This window comes from Pleurodeles waltl, chromosome 4_1 (genome assembly GCF_031143425.1).
Source record: "Pleurodeles waltl isolate 20211129_DDA chromosome 4_1, aPleWal1.hap1.20221129, whole genome shotgun sequence".
Classification (NCBI taxonomy): domain Eukaryota; kingdom Metazoa; phylum Chordata; class Amphibia; order Caudata; family Salamandridae; genus Pleurodeles; species Pleurodeles waltl.
The window spans coordinates 10511569-10529441 of NC_090442.1; the positions used below are offsets into that span (position 1 = coordinate 10511569).

Sequence of the window (17873 nt, forward strand, 5' to 3'; positions counted from 1 at the left end):
GTTACCCCAACCTCCCTTGGCTATTGACCCCAGTGAGGAATCCCCGGACAAGGGCAGAGGAACGGTACAATGAGGCCCATGGGCGAACTAGGAGGATCATAGAAAGGACCTTTGGGCTCCTGAAGGCCAGGTTTAGGTGCCTGCATATGACAGGGGGATCCCTGATGTACTCACCAAAGAAGGTGTGCCATATCATCGTGGCCTGCTGTATGCTTCACAATCTGGCATTGCGACGTCAGGTTCCTTTCCTGCAGGAGGATGGTGCAGATGGTGGTGTTGAAGCAGCTGTGGATCCTGCGGAGAGTGAAGAGGAGGAAGACTCAGAGGACGACACAGACAACAGGGACAGAGTCATAGAACAGTATTTTCAGTAGCAGAGAGGTAAGAATCATCCATGCCATTTTACATTTCCTGAAAGCCTCCTGCATCTCAACTTTGTCTATTTCCCCCCAGTTCTTTAAAACTGATGTTTTATTTTCCCTTCCCTTTTCAGTGCTGTATGACCCAGTGCGTGACTTCTGCTTGGTTAGCCCATGGGCTAATGCTAATTGACCTCGGTATGTGTTCAGCACAAAGTTGACCGAACGTATTTGACATGTAATGTGTTATACATTTGTAAATAATACAGGCTGACTCCTGATTGGATTAAGTGCAATGAGTGATTTATTCTTAGTGCAAGGAAATGGTACAAGAATGTAAAACGGTGATGGGTGGGGGTGGAGTAATGTCCATGGTGGAGTCCAGTTCTCAGTCTCACAGGTGCATTGTCCTTATGCCTGTGGAAGGATGGAGCAGGGGCAGTTCAAGGTTGGACAGGGTGGCAATGTGGGACAGTGGGATGACTTCAGGGGGTATCTCATGCTGGCGGGGGTCTTCACATCCTACTCTGTCGGCTTTTTGGATCTCAGGCTCCTCTTGCGGGGAGGTTGTTGTTCAGCAGGAGGTGGGGTTCTGGGGGCCTGTCGTTGTGGTGGGGCCTCCTGTCCACTAGCGCCGGCGGAGGTGGTAGGCTGTTCTTGGTCCGGGCTAGTGACAGGGGCCCTGTGTGATGCCACATGGTCCCGAAACGTGTCCTCCAAACGGTTCAGGGCCTGGACAATGCTCCCCATGGCGGTAGAAATGTTGTTGAGGTGGTCGCTGAACCCCATGTACCGTTCCTCCTGCTGTGCCTGGATCTCCTGGAACCTGGCCAGTACCGTCGCCATCGTCTCCTGTGAGTGGTGGTAGGCTGCCATGATGGTGGTGAGGGCCTCTTGGAGAGTGGGTTCCCTGGGCCTCTCCTCCCCCCCTGTCGCACAGCAGCCCTCTGAGTTGCCCTGTTTCCCCTGGACGGTGTGCCCACTACCACTGCCCCCAGGTCCCTGTTGTTGTTGGGGTGGTGGGTTAGCCTGGGTGCCCTGTAGTGGCAGACACACCCCTGATTGACCTGTCCTAGAGACAGAGGCATGGGCCCGCTGGGTGGGAGCTGTGCTGTTGTTCCCAGAGGGGGTTGGGTCTGGTGTGGCCTGTGTCTGGGTGAGGGGAACCCACTGTCCAGAGGTCCCCGATGGTCCGGGCTGGTTATCAGGTTCCAGGTCGACAGAGCTGCTGTCATCACTGGTGGCCTCTTCCGGGGGTGGTATGGACATTTCTGGACCCTCCTGACCGGTGTGTTGTCGTTCGGGTCCTGCATGGGGTAAGAGAGTATGGTTATTGTTTCTGTGTGTGCAATTTCTTGCGATTTAGGGGTGCCCTTGTCCCCCAGTGCTGGCATTCCCTTGGGGGAGGTGTTGTGAGGGTGGTTTGTGGGGGGGGGGATGGGTATGTGCAGTGGTCATGCTTAGGTGATGGGTGTCCATAGTTATTGGTGGCATGCAGGGGTTAGTTTGGGATGGGTTGTGCTGGAGAGACATTCTCAGGGAGGTTTTTGTGATGTAGGGTTGGGGGTGATGGTGGGGGTGTGGGTTAGCATGCTGGGGGGGGGTGAAGTAGTGGAGCTTGCACTTACCAGAGTCCATTCCTCCGGGTACTCCAGCGAGGCCATCAGGATGCAGGATGTTTAGCACCTCTTGCTCCCAGGATGTGAATTGGGGTGGAGTGGGTGGTGGTCCCCCACCAGTCTTCTGCACTGCGATGTTGTGTCGGGAGACCATCGAGCGCACCTTCCCCCGTAGGTCGTTCCACTGTTTGCGTATGTCCTCCCGATTCCTGGGATGCTGTCCCACCGCGTTGACCCTGTCCACGATCCACTGCCATAGCTCCGCCTTCCTGGCTATGGTGGTGTGCTGCACCTGTGAGCCGAAGAGCTGCGGTTCAACTCTTATGATCTCCTCCACCATGACCCGGAGTTCTTGGTCCGAAAAGCGTGGGTGCCTTTGGGGTGCCATGGGGTGGTGTGTATGAGGTGTGGGGTGGTGTATGTGGTGATGAGTGTGTTGGTGTATGGTGCTATGTGCTTCTATGTGGTGTATGTGATGGTGTAGTGTGCCTCTGTGTGATGTCGCTCTCTATTGTGATATGTCTCTCCCTCTCCTTCGTCTCAGATTTTTTGTTGTAGGGGTTTGTGGGTGATGTGGGTGTGTGTTTTATATTGTAATGGGTGTGTGGGAGTGGTATGTGTATGTGTTTCAGGTGTGTGCCTTTCAAATTGTCCAATGTGGCTGTGTTTTGTAAAGGTGTGAGTATTTTGACCGCGGCGGTGTGTACCGCCAATGGACTACCGCGTTTGAAAGACCGCTGCGTGGATTTGCGGGTCGTAATGGCATGGGCGTATTTCTGTTGGCGTGGCGGTGGAGGTTTGGTCATCTCCAATTTACCACTGGCCGCTGATGTGGCGGGATGCAGTGGAGGTCGGATTTTTGGAGGTTTGGCAGTTGTGGGTCAGAATGTCCGTGGCAGCTAACCGCGGCCGCGGCAGTATTGTGGCGGGCTTCTGACCGGCGGTAAGCGTCTTTTACCGCCGAGTTCAGAATGACCCCCAAAGTTTATTAAACCTCATGAAGTGGTACTACAGTTCAAACAGCACCCTTCGGTAATGTTTGAAGTAGCGCAGTGAACTAAGAGAGCATGGTCCTTTTATAACCACGCAGGGGCTAAAAGAAGGTGGTACAAATATAGAAGCAAGACATATAGATATAAGGTCATATGGAAATGCACATTTGACAGGTAGCTAACAGTTTTCAAGGGCTAGTAGACACATTACTGTTGGTTACTAATTACTAACAGCTGCAGACCTTACTGGGCATGTGCAAAGTGGGAGATGCTAAATATAACTTGTCACTAGACAGATTTTCAAGAGTAGTTAACAGGAAAGTAGGACAGAGCACATGGCGAGCACATGGCAGCATGTGGCAGAGATAATGGCAGCCATGAATACAAAATGGATTCCGCAAAATGTTCACAATAGTTGCTAAATACAAGATGTCTTCTGCTAATGCTTAATCTAATTGCTACTAAATTACAACACCTCTACCGTTTTTTCCTCTCCTTTTTTCTCTCCCTGCCACTGGCCCATCCTTAATCCCCTCCCCCACTTCCCTCTTTTCTCTTTGCTGACATTCTCCATTGCTGTCTCCTCGTTTATTAATCTCTCCACTCTCTTGTCTTGCATTTTCGTCTTGTTCACTTTCTTGTTCTCCTTCACTTTCTTGTTCTCCTTCACTTTCTTGCTGTCACCACCAATTACTTACCATTTCCTTTGGTGACTCCATAATCTTCTGCTCTTCCTTTCTTCTTGCTGTTTGAAACCAAATCATAACACCTGATCTATACACACACTGAGCCTACTCGACAGTGGCACATAACTGATAACCTCACTACTTCCTCCTCTTACTCTGCCCACCACTTTCTCTCACCTCTTCATACTTTCATCTTCCTCATCCATCTCCTTGTTAGCCTCGCCTCCTAAATTTGCTCAGACGCACTTCCCAGCTCTTTAACGCAGAGTCTCGCAGCTCATCAAGTCCCACGCAGCTGAGCTCTTCATATACCTGAACACAACTGGTCTCCAGGCTTCTTTTCCTGAGAATGTGGATACATTGCAGCATCTCGGACAGCTCCTGCTCATCATATGAATTCCTCTGTATTACACCACCCTCGTGTCACAGTCGATTACTCTGCTTCCTCATGCGGGCTCTTCTCATCCCCTCTCACATCTAACTCCACCCTGATACCAAGGTTTCCCTTCCTGTCACCTCGTCACTGTTTTCTACTTTCGCTCTCCTTGCAACCCTCTTGTCTCCTGTCTCCCCCACCACAGTCCCCAACCACCGACTACCACCCACAGCATATCATCCACGGTCAGTAGCAACACTTAATACATCTTACCATACACCACCAGGTCACGCTTGCCTTAACTCAGTTGAGCTTACCACCAGCCCTACCACCATCGGCCATCTTGTCACTTGTGCCTTACCCATTTTATTTAGTGCACCAATCTACCCCACGCTTTTCAGTGGCCATTGTACTGATTATGGACCAATAGATAAAACACTTATGCAACAGCAGTTTTGCATAGAGCAAACCCTGCCCAAGGGCAGAGGAGCGCGTCACCAAAAGTATAGGCCACCTTCCATTGTTTGGCACAGAGAGATCTGCAGAGATTCAAAACTGCTTCCTTGTGTCGCATGGTTGGCAGCTGTACCCACTAAGCAACATTGCCTTTAACTTAGAAACATATACCCTTCCTGTCTGATGTCAAAGCGATTAGTTAATTAAAAGGGAAGTCTGTTGTAATGCCCACCCTATATGTGGCCTAGCAATTTAGCTCATTCTCTTTGCTGTCTTGCTCAGTCAAAATCAAAAACTTTGTTCACACCCTACCACTTTCTCAAGTCATCAGCCACCAGTGTTGTGATTCGAAGGCCGTTGTCGAGGATGAGTTGTGCAGCTGAGGCGATGCATCAGTTCCGATTAGCACTGAGGCTGCGTTGCGGAGCTGTAAAGTCATTGTCGAGGCTGCTGTCAACAAGGGATGTGAGGAAAACATTGCACAGTATGGTTCTGAAGGTGTCGTGCTGGTCTCAAAATGCTACAATGCAAGTCTGTTGCATCAGTTCCGACACACACAGTGGTGATGATGCACCAGTTCTGTTTCACGCAACAGCAACAATGCTTCGGTTCTGCTCCCACATCAGAGGACGCATCGGTCGCAGTGGAGCAAACACCTTAGGCCCACTTCCAAAGGTCCTGGACTGGCGTGGCACCACTTGGCAGGGCAGACTTACAGATGGCAGAGTCCAGGTGCAGAAGCAGGGTGGTTGGAAGTCTTATGTCTCAGAGACTTCAGATCAGGAGACTATTCAGCTAGATCATGGGGTCACTCTGGGTTCAAGTGATGTGGGTCCAGTTCTTCTCACCCAGGCAGGGGTACAGCAGGCAGCAGGGCAGGAGTCCTGCAAAGCAGCAGTCCTTCAGCGGCGCAGAAGTGCTTCTTCCTGGCAGAGTATACACAGGTCTAGAAGAGTAGTGAGTTGGCGGTGTGAGAGTTCCAGTACCTGTACCCAGTGGGGCCTTTGAGGTGGGGGAGACTTCAAAGATAGGCATTTTAAGTGCACAGATGTCCTCCCTTCCTGCCCTGGCTCCAGACTTACTATAGGGGGTTATGCAGCCCTTTGTGTGGGGACAGGATGCTGCCTATTCAGGAGTATGTGAGGCTGGATCCAGCTCCTCCCACCCATCCTGCCAGGATGGCACATCAAGTCACACCTAAGCTTCCATTGTGTGTGGTTGTCTACTGGGAGTACACAAAGCCCAGCTATCACCCACCGCAGAAAAGTGATGAGAGAAAGGCAGCAGACACAAATTGGCTTAAGTTTGAAAACACCTACTTTCTAAAAGTGGCATGTCCAGAATTGCAATTTAAAATCCTACTTCACCATAAGTGATTTCAAATTGTGGTCCCAGAGACACCAAACCCGAACATTTTATCTCTTCCAGATTGCAAATTACATTTATAAGAGGTAATAAGATAATCCCAATGTTATCCTATGTAAGAGACAGGCCTTGCAGTAGTGAAAACACTTTGGGAGTGGTTCATTACCAGGACATGTAAAACATAAAACTACATTTCCTGCCTTTTAAATACATTTCACTCTGCCCTCTGGGTTGTCAAGGGCCTACCTTAGGGGTGATTTATATGTATAAAAAGGGAAGGTTTGGGCCAGGCAAAGGGGTTATTTTGCCAGGTCGACATGGCAGTGTAAAACTGCCCACACAGTCTGCAGTGGCAGGCCTGAGACATGGTTAAAGGGCTAATTAAGTCGGTGGTACAAACAGCACCGCAGGGCCAGTAGTAGAATTTAATTTTTGGGCCCTGGGCACGTGTGGTGCACTTTACTAGGGACTTATAAGTAAATTAGATATGCCAGGAGATCAACGAAAATCGTCATACCATTCCTAATTCCAGCAAAAACGAGGTCAGAAAAAATGGAGGAGGTAGGCAAAATGTTGGGGGAAGAGCACCCTCAGGATGTCAGGTCCAACGCATCCCGTCACAAAGGCTTGAACTATCCAGCAAGAACAGAACTTTAGGTTGAGAGTTGTTGCATCAAGTCCCCTAATTTGACAAAGACATCCACCCTCAAAAGGTCCTTATGTCGCAGTACCCTGACAATTAGGGACCCAGTAGCAGTTCATATTAGACCAGCCCTCTCCCTGTAAGTGCTCAAATTAGAATTCAAAAGGGCCACTTATCTAAGTTCTAGATTTTATCTTTGTTAAGACTGATCCCTTAGAGATGCGGGGTTTCTTTTCTCCTTATCTCCCCTTCTGCATTTTCAAAATTTGTACTCAGATAATTTCGATTCATGTGCACTCGCTAAAAAACACCTGCTACCAAGGTGCAACCTTGTTGTGAAGCATAACATAATACATATTAGAGGTGCACCCTATAGATAAAAGAGTCCTTTTCAAGTTCCCAGTTATGCCCAGTTCTTCACTTTATTTTCCTTTTGTCTTTAAAAACACCAGAAATCAACAGCAAACGACAGCCAACATGTTTCGTCCATACAAGTGCACTTTATGTGTCCTGACAGTAAAAACTCCACATCATTGTTTCACTGTGGAAAGGACCGTAGCACCCTTGGCGAGTGTGGAGTTACACTCTAACAACTCAGCAGTGCTACCTTCCAAATGATACTACTAAATATGGTACTTCAACTTATTAAACAAACCATTGTATGAAAATGACTGGTTGCTCAAGTAGAATATAATGTGAATATATAATATAAAGTAGCTGGTTATTGATGCACAAAAGATGCTGTCTTCGAGGTAGCCTTCTCCCCTTCTTAGGAAGAGGAACAAAGGACCTGCCAGGAAAGAGGTGTGACCTCCTCCAGACAGGATGGCCAGAGTAGGTGAGCGCCCAAAAGGCAAGCTTCAACAGGGAAGCCGCCTTTTAAGGACAAATGGTAGCAACTCACGGAAGGAGCTGCTCCTTTGTTTTAGCACAAACAGGTAATGTGGAAAGTGGGAGGAAAATATCCAAATGACTTGGTTGCAAATCGTGCTTAATTTGATTGCGTTACTATGAATTTATCATCTCAAATTATTCAACCACATAATTGATACAACCCATGTCTCTCTGTTGAATCACTTATGTACTTGTTATTGATTTAATTGTATTATCACATAAATAACAATGCAAACCACATAAAATTGACACAGCAACAAACACATTATAAAAAGAATTACATGTACATGAATAACCAATGACAAAGCAACATCTAATGCTTTCATTATTTGTACATTCTTACGTATACAACCATTCCTTGTCTTTCCAAACATTCATTGTTTTTAGAAAAGGTGGTACATCAAATATATTTCGAGTCTATGGTCCATCTGGACGTACCAAAAAAGGGAGGGTAGGTGAAACCAATAGCAAAGTCTATTAATTGGTTCAGACCTTCCCTCATGAAATCTGCATCGTCATTCATCTTACAGTAACGCCTCTGTTACAAAAGATAGGTTGACGCATTTTGACCTTAAGAGTTCGAGGTCTCTTCAGGACCAACAGAAGACAAGAAATCAAATTCCTGTTTTTTGAAGGGCAACTTAGGGCGACAAAAGCAAAAAGAACAGACGATGGACGGAGTATGGAACAAATCAAACATTCACCCCAGTCACAGATCTGGGTTTAATCCATCCATCCTCTGTGAACACTGGTAAATCACCTCCTTTTCAGACGTTAATAAGATGTGACATGTTCAACAAAGCTTTTAGTTAAATATCTGTGTATGGTGAAACATTCCTTGCTAAGTTTCATCAAAGGTAAAGAAGAAATTTCATTTACAACCAAATAAATATCCTGTATTCACATTCCATTATGTTTCCATTTAGTAATGACATGTTTTTATATCTTTACATCCAGCAGAAAACAAGCCTTGAATGCATGAAATTATGATGAATAATGAAGATAAATCTGCAAAAAAACAGTCACCAGCAATGCGCTTCGGTATTCAGGAAAACATCAATGCAGTCGGCGACAGAGGAACCTGCACATAAACTGATCCTGGAAGAAGCCGTCAAGGGCAATTCTGTGGATGTAAGAGTCTGAGCTGTGCACCTCCATGGCACAAGGCAAAGAAATGACTGCTTGAAAATAAAGGCAGCAACAACAACAACAAACTACCTCTTGTATAAACACGTGTCCAACACCAGCTTTGATCATGGGATCGGTGTGATGTGGTTACAGCAGTGCTTTGTTTTCTAAAGCGATAACAGGCCATCATTCACTGCTCTAAGTGTATTGTAAACCCCTCTGACCAAACCACAGCAACCAGAGAAAAGCACAACCGAGTGGAGCCAGACAACTGAAGGGTAGAAGAGAAGAGGAGTTCTGCTGTCTACAATACAACAGACTGTTCCAATTGGCACCGGCCAGAAGGAAGATGAATCGTTACCCACAAGCGTGCATAGCCATAAATCTAAAGGCCCAATCGCTTACAACATGCTTTATACATATTATGAGTGTGGCACGTATTTAATGGCTATTGCATGTTAGTGCTAATTTAGAAATCAAATGTAAAAGTGCTTTATCAGCTATATGGCTCATCAGGAAACACAGTCTTGGGATGTAGACAAATATATACCGGACCCACAGACACTAACCAAGAAAAACAAATCATACACATTTAGCGAGAGCTTTAGTTTCTCAACTCAATTGAAGCACCATCAGCAAACTCACACAGAAAAAAAAACATTAAAGTCCGATGAATGTGTGAAGAGCATCAGTCAATTACCAGAATTACAGAGACATCAGCAAACACACACAGGGGAAAAACCATACAAGTGCAGTGAATGCATGAAGAGCTTTAGTCGATCATCACTCCTAAAACAGCATCAACGAACACACACTGGGGAAAGACCATTCAAGTGCAGTGAATGTGTAAAGAACTTTAGTCAGTTATCACACCTACGAAAACATCAGCGAACACACACGGGGGAAAAACCATATCATTGCACTGAATGTAGAAGTAGTTTTAGTGATTCTTCACAACTCAGTATTCATCAGCGAACACACACAGGGGAAAAGCCATTCAAGTGCAGTGAGTGTGACAGCACTTTTATTCACTCTTCATCATTAAGGTTTCATCAGCGAACACACACTGGAGAAAATCCATTCAGGTGCAGTGAATGCGTGAAGAGCTTTAGTCGATTATCATTCCTACAAAGTCATCAGCGAACACACACAGGGGAAAAGCCATTCAAGTGCTGTGAATGTCTGAAGTGCTTTAGTCACTTATCAAACCTAAAAAGACATCAGCGAACACACACAGGGGAAAAACCATTCAAGTGCAGTGAATGTGTGAAGAGCTTTAGTCAGTTATCACACCTACATAGACATCAGAGCACACACACGGGGGAAAACCCTTAACATTGTAGTGAATGTGGCAGTAGTTTTAGTGACTCTACAGCATTAAGGAATCATCAGCGAATGCACACAGGAGAAAAAACAGTGAAGTGCAGTGAATTGTATGAAGGGCTCCAGTCACTTATCAGGCCTACAAAAGCATCAACAAATACACACTGGGGAAAAACATAAAGGTGCAGTGAATGTGTGAAGAGGATCAGTTGATTATCAAAACTATGAAGCAAACATACTGGGAAAAAACAATACTATTACGATCAATGTAGAGGTAGGTTTAGGAACTTGCCAACATTAGGATTCATCAGTGTACATTCATAGGGGAACAGCCTTTCAATTGCCCTGAATGTGCTAAGAGCTTCAGTTTACCAGGCCTACAAATATATCAAGGAACACACACACAGCGGAAAAGCCATTCAAGTGCAGTGAATGTGTGAGGAGCTTTAGTCAAATGCAATGAATGTGAAAATAGTTTTAGTGACTTTTCAACATTAAGGATTTATCAGTGGACACACACTGGGGAAAAGCCTTTCGGGTGCAGTGAATGTGTGGATAGCTTTTGTCAGTTATTAAACCTATTGGTACATCAGCAAATACACACAGAAGAAAAACAAAAACATTGCAATAAATGTCCGAACTGCTTTTGTCAATTATCAGCTCTCTAGAAGTCATGAGCAAACACACAGTGGGAAGACCTAGAAGTGCACTGAAATTGTGAAGAGCTTTTGTCAATTTTCGATCCTACACAGCCCTCAGCGAACACACACCTTTATTGAACTCACATGGAAATAATCCTAAAGGTGCAGCGAGTCTAGAAAGAACTTAAGAAGATTAACAATAATATTGAACCATCTGAGGACATAGAAAGGAACAAAAAAGTGCAGTTATTTTGACATGAAGGAATTACAGAGAGAAAAAATGTCAATTATGTAAGACATTCAAATACCAGTTGATAGGAGAACCGGCTGGTCAGAAAAGAAAAAACACAAATAACGATACCTGTAGAATTATAAAACGTGTTTATTCTCAGTGATTGTTCACTTCTGCACTCATAACAAAACAACATGACATAAAGAAACATTGTTGGTTTTGATTCAGTTGCAAATAAAAATATTCAAGCACACCTGTTCCTGCTACCTGTAAAGGCAGCACTCTGAACAATACTGGGACTAGCAAGGGTATTTTCAGCTAACTTAAGGGGTTAGTGATAAAACCCATAAACCCAACACACCTCGACTGAGTCCCTCCAAGAAGAACTAGTTTAACAAGCACACGCTGGTGAATGTTCACAGCTGATCGTGGTGTTTGGTCATTTTCATACAAATTAATGATTCACTGGCAGAGGCTGGAGAACAGTATCCAAAAGCACAAGACATGAAAGCAGCGGAATGTGAGCTGTAACTCTCAGGGTTAATGCTTGCAGTGCACAATATTTACCACCCTATCCCTGACCCGGAAGAAGCAATGCTATTTTTATTTACAGAGAATCATTCAACCAAATCCTAATTGGGTAAAGGACAGAATCGAGCATGATGGCACAATTCTTGATAGAAATTATTGTGGAATGAAGGAGCCCAGTACAAAGAGTTTCTCATAAAACTATGAGTACGATGAACGGGTGAAGAATGAGCAGTGATAAAGTTATGGTTGTCTGAGGGTCTGATTTTTGTGCAAACGCACCTGCAAAGATCACATCTAGAACGTTGTTCTTCCTATGTCTCAAACAAACTCTGCTTTTTGTGCTTTTTTTCATAATATAGGAGGCTGTGCCTCTGAGTCCAGTAAGAACGTGCACTGCTAAAATTCTAGCAAATACAAACTATGTAGCTATTCCACAGCCATACAACAGCCCTGTAACATTTGTTTTTTTCAGTCAATTCCTAAGATTTTTTTTATATTCTATTTTCTAAGTATAACATCCCTGTAACCTTTGTGTTTTTCAGTGAAGAAAGTATTGTATCCTGCCTTACCTCACATTTAGCCTTGTTCAAAATAGACATTTTAACATTTTACACATAGTGAGTTCAGTTTCATGAAGTTTACCATGCTATAAGACTGTCCCAGATACAAAAATATTGGCAGTATAATTACAGTGCAAATGACAAATTGTCATGTACTCATGGACGTTTTGTCAGGGCTCTGGAGATGGGAAACTCCATTGGTACAATGTACACATTACTATTAACAAATGCTGATGCAGTTTATGTATTGACCTACAGTGAAGCACAGGTGTTCAGGAAACAGCCTATTTTTAATCCAAAAGAGTATACCTTGCTTTTACATAATGTTTGCTGAATCATTTACACGTTGAATCAGTTGATGCATCTGCTCGTTCTTTGTTCCTTATAACTAAGTCTGACCCTTTACTCTGCATTACTTACACATGGAATCAGTTGATGCATCCGCTCGTTCTTTGGGCCTTATAAATAAGTGTGACCCTTAGCTCTGCTCCGGCTTGGTTCCCCCCATGAATTTTGTGACTTGCAGAGCTCTTATTTTTACTAGAATGAAACCACTGAACCAGCAGATTTTATTTGCAGAATGTGGTGAAATAGTTATATCCCAAATCAAAAACATATCATTGCTAAGACGATCAATTGCTCACCCCGAACTCCTCTGCCACACCGGTTGTCCCTTACTCTCAAATGTTCAGAAGGATTTGTCGTATGAATGTCAGAAGTGAAAGTGACATTCATGAAGCTAAAGCAAGAAGGAGTGTGTGGCAGATAGAGAGAGGGAAAGAGACATAAAGGGAGCGAGACAAAGAAAGAGGGAGCAAAAAGAACAAAGAGAGAAATAGAAGGAGGGGGAACGGCAAGTGAAAAAAGGCAGAAGAAGCCAAATACTTGTCAGTGTGTGACACCACTAGAGGAACGGCTTGAATACCTGTGAATTTATAGATTTATTTTCAATACCCATAGACTAACGTCATGCCAATAAACAGGGCACAAGTTGTGAGGAAGAAAGGGAGGGGGCCTGTTCTCATATGCAAATCACAATGATGTCACATGTAGTGACGTCACAACAAGTGATGTCAGGCCCTTATAACAATTCTCACGTAAAAGACTGACAGCCTATTTTGAAAACAAGAAACATAAAATAATGTTAAAATAACATTTTGATTTTACTTTTTATACATCATGTTTTTCCCATTATCTGTAACTAAACTCGGAAATTGCTGAAAGTGTAAATATTGTTAAACAGATATGTGGAACTTGGAAATTATATTTGTAAATAACTTTCAGCAAATAAATAAAATGTGCTGGTAATTTGTGTTTGTTTCCTGATGGTGTTCTTTACCCAGCTCCAAATCACAAAGGTGTTTCACATTTACAGTGCATCAAGCAATAGAAGGGTTCATCTTGTCACGTTCTCTGTTCCTCTCTTGTGCCATTCACACAATTAAAGAGGGTGGTGCTGGTGGAACGGGTAGTTACAAACACTCTGATGCCAGTATTTGCAGATGCAAGAACCTGCAGAGCCATCCACCAGGTAACACCTCTCAGCCGCAGGCTGGGGCGCAAGGTGGAACTGAGTCCCTTTTCTAAAAAATTAGTAGGGGGCCTCCATCAAACTGCATCCTCCCCCGACTTGTGCCCTGCTGATAAAGCAATAGTGAATTTGAGTAATGAATGATGAATTGAATTGACAGAAAGAAATGAGAGAAAGAGAACAAGAGAGTGAGATGCAGAAAGTATGGTGGAAGAGAAAACAAAAAAAGAAACGTGAGACAAGGAGGAAGTAGAAACGGTTCTCCCTTAGTAGATCATGCCCTTCTGCACATAGGACCCTTTTCAGGTTATTTATATATAAAACAAATTAAAAAATGGTGGCAGTATCCAGCCTTGTGTAACACCTCGTTTCAAGGAACATTTAGATGTACACTCCCCAGGGGGCCCATAATGGACAGTAGCTTTAAGGTCAATGCAAGTCTCTAAGAAAAGTAACCAGCGTTTTATCAAAACCCACACCCATCAATATGTTTCAGAGCTTAGTCCTGTGAACCTTGTCCAAAGCTGAGCTGAAGTCCATAAATCCCAAATGAAGGGAGTCCGCCTTTGCCTTGCTGTACTTGGCTGTAAGTAGGTAGAGATTAAGACCTTGGCCTCCCCAGGTTGGAAGCTGTGTTACACATTGGACAAAAGCTCATGTTTACTGGCCCACACAGTTAACCTACTGAACAGAGCCCTCCCAGTTACTCTCAATGTTGATTCTATCAATGAAATGGGACTTTAACAGCAGGTAATCCTTGTTGCCCTTTTTACGTTTTGCCTAGGCAGCGCATGCGCTGTCTCTTCGAGACATGTCATCTACTCTGTGGAGTAAGTGCACACTCATTGTTGCCCGTTGCTTTTAATCTCCTAAATGTGTGTTTTTTCCTGGTCACTAAGTTGTATTTGTCCCTCCTTTCATGGCTCGATTTCTTCCCATGGAGACTACCCCTGTTACATGTATGCTTACTCTGTTCTTAATGTATATGTCTGTTGGCGCACTACTTTGTTTTGTCAACTTTAGCTCATTTTCAGGTTCAGAATAGCAACAGAGACGCTCCCGTCAAAATGGAACGCACATTTGTCATCCATCCGCTACCGCACTCCCTCATCCCCGCTTCACTCGAGACTTGTATTTTCATGAACACTTCCCACAAGTGTGCGGTTTCCTTGCCCTTGCTCGGGGCAGCACCTGTTTCACAGCCCCCACGCTTCCTCTCCTTATTGCTGCCGCTGCTCATTCTCCTCCCCCTGCTCTCGCTGGCTCCCCTGCAGCTGCCTCCTCCCTCCTGCTTGATTGGCTTGTTCCTCCGCTTCAGCCAGCGCAGCGCTTCTGATCCCCTTAATTTATGCTTTTGGCTCCTGCAATGATTTCCAGCCATGGATGCGATGGCCCAAATTTAAGAAGGGCCTGGTGCCACCTAGAGCCACATTAGCGTCATTTTGTTTACACTAATGTGACGTTAGGTTGGCAAAAACACTGCAACAAATTTACAAAGTGGGGCAATGTACAGAAGAGAAGGCTCTACACACACTCGTGAGTGCATGATGGGTTACCGTAGCTTTGTGATATAAAATTATCAAAATGTTTTAATCCAGTTTCAGCCCCTATTTAACAAGAGAGGCCATGATCTGCAGTGAGGGCTGTCCCTTCTCCATGGCAGCATCAAACAAAACAGCTTGCAGAGGTCCTATCCCTCACGGTATTTCTTTTTCTCTTGTGTCAATTCACTGCTATCTGGCTCTGTGCTATTTTCGGTCTTTATCTCCGCTCCACAGTTCTGAATGGCGTTAGTCTCACTGTCAAAAAAGCAGTGAGCCATACGCTCTGCTGTTTGCTTTATTTTCCAATTTGAATTGTTCCATGCACAATTAAGTTTCCCAACTGTTGCCAAAAAGGATCTGTGTGGTTTCTTGTTGTGAAAGCGTCTCTAACAGTGCACCGCTCTCCTTATTTAGCCATGCACTTACATTCTTGTGGCGCCACAGACACAAGTGCAGACTTTTGAAACTGGGAAACCAGGTTCTAGTCTCAGGGTCTTCGTAACATACTGTGATCTGGGCAAATCACTTAGGGGGTCATTCTGACCCTGGCGGTAAAAGGCTCTTACCGCCGGTCTGAAGACCGCCATCATACCGCCGCGGCCGCGGTAAACCGCCACGGTCATTCTGACCCACAACTGCCAAACCGCCAAAAACCCGACATCCACTGAAGCCCGCCTCATCAGCGGTCAGCGATAAACTGGAGATGACCAAACCTCCACTGTCACGCCAACACAAACACGCCCATGCCATTACGACCCACGAATCCACGCAGCGGTCTTTCAACCGCGGTATCCCATTGGCGGTACGCACCGCCGCGCTCAAAATACACACACATTTACAAAACACAGCCACATTGGACAATTCGAAATACACTCACCTGATACACATACACACACCACACCCACACACCCATCACCATATAAAACACACACCCACATCACCCACAAACCCCCACAAATCGAAATTCAGAGACAAGGCGCAATACACAGAGAGAGAGCACAGGGAACGCAAACCACAACACACACAGGAACCCAACATCATCACCCACATCACATCTACGCACAAAACACCACACACCACCACACTCATCACCACAAACACCACCCCACACCTCATCCACACCACCCCATGGCACCCCAAAGACACCCCAGGTTCACGGACCAAGAACTCAGGGTCATGGTGGAGGAAATAATCAGGGTAGAGCCCCAGCTCTTCGGCACACAGGTGCAGCACACCACAATAGCCAGGAAGGCGGAGCTATGGCAAAGGATCGTCGACAGGGTCAACGCTGTGGGACAGCATCCCAGAAATCGGGAAGACATCCGAAAGCGCTGGAACGACCTACGGGGGAAGGTGCGGTCGATAGTGTCAAGATACAACATCGCTGTGCAGAAGACTGGCGGCGGACCCCCACCCACTCCACCCGAATTCACAGCATGGGAGCAAGAGGTCTTGAACATCCTGCATCCTGAGGGCCTCGCTGGAGTAGGTGGAGGAATGGACTCTGGTAAGTCTAATCTCAACTACTTCACCCCCCCAACCACCAGCATGCCAACCCATACCCCCACCCTCACCCCTAACCCCCCAGCACACATACTCCCTGTTAATGTCTCACCAGCACAACCCACCCAACCCAACCCAAACCCCTGAATGCCAACACAAACCATGGACACCCATCACCTAAGCATGACCACTGCACATACCCATCCCCCCCCACAAACCACCCTCACAACTCCTCCCACATGGGACTGCCAGCACTGGGAGACAAGGGCACCCACAATTCGCACGCCACGGCACACACAAAATCAATAACCATATTCTTTTACCCCTGCAGGGCCCGAACGCCAACACACCGGCCAGGAGGGTCCAGATTTGTCCATCCCACCCCCAGAACAGGCCCCCAGTGATGACAGCAGCTCTGTCAACCTAGAACCTGATGACCAGCCCGGACCATCGGGGACCTCTGGACAGTCGGTTACCCTCAGTCAGCCCCAGGCCACAGCAGACCTACCCCCCTCAGGAAACACCAGCACAGCACCCACCCAGCGGGCCCATGCTTCTGTCTCCAGGACAGGTCAAGCAGCGGTGTGTCTACCAGTACAGGGCACCCAGGGTAACCCACAACCCCAACAACAACAGGGACCTGGGGGCACTGGTAGTGGGCACACCGTCCAGGGGACAGAGGCCCAGGAACAAAGAGGAACTGGGAGGGCTGCTGTGCGACAGAGGGAGGACAGGCCTAGGGAACCCACTGTCCAAGAGCCCCTCACCACCATCATGGGAGCGTACCACCACTCCCAAGAGACGATGGCGACGGTCCTGGCCAGGTTCCAGGAGATCCAGGCCATGCAGTAGGGCCAGTACATGGGGTTCCGGGAAGAACTGCGCAGCATCAGTTCCGCAATGGGTACAATCGTGGTGGCACTCAACCAGATTGTCACCACATTGCGGGACCATGTGGCCCACCAAAGGGCCCCTGCCACTAGCATGGAGGAAGAACAGCCCACCACCTCCGCCGGCGCTAGTGGTCAGGAGGCCCGACACAACAGCAACGGCCCTCCCGGACCCCATCCCCTGCAGAACAAGAACCACCCTGCAAGAAAGGCCTGAGATCGAGGAAGAAGACAGAGTAGGATGTCAAGACCCCCGCCATGCACGGAAACCCCCGGATGTCATCCCACTGTCCCACTTGTTTACCCTGTCCAACCTTGAACTGCCCCTGCTCCACCTTCCACAGGCATATGGACAATGGACCTGTAGAAACGACAGTCTGGACACTGCCATGGACATGCCTCCACCATCACCCTGTTTGAACTATACACCTATTTTAAAACTTCAATAAACACAATTATTGCACATTAACCAACTGGATTCTGCTATCTATTTATTTAAACCAAATGTATTCGATATAACCAACAAAACATTTCTAGTTACATTGTGATGACAACATACCAGTGTCACACAGCGGTAGTCCATGGGGAAAAAAACCAGAG

The 17873-nt window shown here is 46.2% G+C and overlaps 1 pseudogene; it reads left to right on the plus strand.

The window, feature by feature from the left end:
• LOC138287240 (zinc finger protein 271-like) overlaps window positions 1–17873 on the plus strand; it is a 163423-nt pseudogene that overhangs the window by 55672 nt on the left and 89878 nt on the right.